This window comes from Equus przewalskii, chromosome 5 (genome assembly GCF_037783145.1).
Source record: "Equus przewalskii isolate Varuska chromosome 5, EquPr2, whole genome shotgun sequence".
In the NCBI taxonomy this organism is placed as follows: domain Eukaryota; kingdom Metazoa; phylum Chordata; class Mammalia; order Perissodactyla; family Equidae; genus Equus; species Equus przewalskii.
In genome coordinates this window covers 86380790-86383849 of record NC_091835.1, presented here as the reverse complement: position 1 = coordinate 86383849, position 3060 = coordinate 86380790, and positions in this window count along the sequence as shown.

Here is a 3060-nt window from a genome sequence, read left to right as displayed (position 1 = left end):
TGAAATGCTTTATCCTGAGGAAACGGTTCACAAGAAGGAAAAGGTTGTTTGCAAAAACGTTTATGACAGCAGAGGAGCATCATGTTTGTGAAAATGTGGAGGATCTGAAGCCATAAAGCTCAAAGGAATGACAAATGAGATGTTAGTGCTCAGCAGACTATTCCTGAGCGGCCGTAAGAATCATAAATACGGGGAGAACGGAGGAAAGGTGTTAAGTGAAAACAGGGAGAACGGCAATCTCCACATTCTCTGTGGTCACGATGTGCGATGTGTGTTTACATATGGACGAGATGTGAGGGGAACAGGACACATAAGAAGCGTTGTGTCTGAGTGGAGAAAACCCGGGTCATAAACGTACACAGGAGAAGGTGTCTCTTGAAATCACGAGGGCGTTTTGTAATGTAGCTAAAAACTAAATGAACAAAAATGTTTTGTTGGAAACCACGAGCCTTTTGAATATGAGAGTATTTGAGAACAGCGAGGAACACGGACCTGAACACGCTCTATGTGCTTCCGCTTGCTCAGCGCAGCCCCCCAGTCAGGTTTCTCTACTTTTTTATGAAAGCAACATGTGTTACTTATGAAAGATATACACAAAAAACAAAAAGGACAGTCAATAATTCACCCACGCCGTCTCTCACTTTCTTCCAAACCTCCTTTTTTATCTTTTACAAAAATCAGATTCTACCACAAAAAGTATTTAGTGACTTTATACAAAATAGTCTGAATCTTTTAAGCAAACTTCTCACATTAGACAGTTAGTTTCTCTCCCTTTTCCAAAGCCATGAGCGGCTCGCAGCAGCTCCCGTTTGCTGATTCAGGCCCGTGCTGGTTCCTGCGCACCTGCTCGCAAGCACGAACGTGTCATACGCCATCCTGCACAGCAGTAGGGCCAGCTGGGGTCAGAAGGGCTCAAGCCGGAGCCTCCTGCTCCCAGGCCCTGACCCCTCGCCTTATAAACCCCTCTCTGGAGGTGAGACTGGCCAGCCAGGCAGTGTCATCCGGCCTAGACCTGGGGCTCGTGTGCCTCAGTCCCCCTGTTTCCAGGCTGTGGCCCTCTCTCCCACGCTCAGCCACATGCCCGGGGGAGCTCAGGACTCACAACCTGAGGTCACCCCTTTGTGGGGGACTGGAATTGGCCACCCCAAGATATGTCTCTTTGGCATGAGGATTATTTTGGGCTGGTTACTTTTAAAAAGCTGCAGATGCGAGAGAAACTTGAAAAGTAGAATTTACTTACCCTTTGTTAAGAGACATTTACATCATAAAGGAAATCTCCATCTGTAAAGGTGTCTCCCTCTCTGCACCAGGAAGAAGGGGGATGACCTTATCTCTAGAAATTCTCATCAGTGTGGAAGGCAAGGACTTAAATCTGCATAATAACCTGACTCTTGTTTACTGTACTTGTCTGGTAACCTCCTGTAACTGACTCCCCCAACCCCAACATCCTCCTTTGTCTTTAGCTGAGTATGCTATTTAAGGTGAGAGCTTCCTCCATTTTGGTGAGTTGCTCAGTCTTCCTGGGTCTCTCCCCTGTACACATGTTATAAAGCTTTGCTTAATTTTCTCCTGTTATTCTGTCTCATGTCAATTTAATTTGTTGTCCAGCCAGAAGGACCCAGAGTGGGCAGAGGAAATGTCTTCCTCCCCTACAACCTGGAGGGCCCCCAGATGTGGCAGAGTGACCTCCTGCTGGCCTTTTGCAGGATCACAAGAGAGTCTAACAATAACACCAGGATGCTAGTTCGTGTTCCTCCTGAAAGCCACTCTGATCCTCTAACTTATTATTACTATTTTTTACTGCTGCTCAGCCAATGTTACCATATTATATGAATTTTGGAGAATCCCATGATCACAGCATCTCACGTAAGAAATGAATATTTGTCCAAACAACAGCTGGACTCCCCTTGGCCTAACGTCATTAGGATTTCATTACATCCTAACGTGAAGAGTGTCTACATTATCCTTCCTCATCCTAACAGCCGCCTGGCGTGCCCTGACTTTGCTCTCACGCAGGCTTCTCCCAGAGACCGCTCCTTCCGCTATGGTCCCCTGCCATCTGCAAGGAACCTCTCAACCCCTTTCCTCTGTCTCACCATGCAGGCCTGGGTTAGAATCCTAATCCTGGCTCGTACTGCCCCTTACCAGCTCTATATTTCCTTGTCCATAACATGAACACGTCAACGTCTAACTCACGGGTTGTAAACACTAGTTGTTGAGCCGTTGCCTGGCGCTGAGAGGTGCTGAATTTACTTTCCTCCTGAGCAGAAGCTGGCATCCAGCCCCCCAGCATCCTGCCCCCTCTACCCTGGGTTCCTCACCCTCCTTCCTCTCTGTCCTACTCACCACACACATTCCAGCCCTTAGCGGCTGCCGTCTGCTCTCCACGTTCCCTCTCCAGTGCTGCTAACCGCAGCCCTACGCTGTCAGTCGCTCACGCTACGTCATCCATGCTCTCCGACCTCACCTGCGTGACCCTCACTGCAGTGTTTTATTTTTCTCCTACTAGGTTGAAGTTCCCATAGTAACTTCTCAAAATTTCCATATTTTAAAGATCCCAGTTGCGTGCTCACTTCCTTACTCTCAGCGGGTGAACAGCTTATTTTGTTACAGAGAAGATAAGGACGGAAAAGACCATTGGATGGATCTCAGACAGCGCAATATGCCCCCGGAGCATTCCTGTTAGGATGACCACTGCCCTCCAGAGCATCTGTCCTCACACACAAAGCAAGGTCACGATCGTGATTTTGGTTTAGTTTCGTTTCGCCTTTCTGAACCCTACACTTCAGCCATTCTGAACGACAACCCCAAACCCCTTCCGATGCCACCTTTGCGCCTAAACTGTCACCATTTCTTTCTCAGAATGCCACTCCCCTGCGTTTTCCATGTGCCAGAGTCCTGCCCATCTCCCAGCATCCCAATTAAAATTCCGTACGCTCCACAAGCTTCCTGTGATTACTCCCGCTCGCTGTCCCATTTTGAAACACGTGGCTCTTTGTTACAGTTAGGATGCGTCCACCTTTCGTTGTGTCGTCCGTCCACATTTCCTCGCTGCTCTGA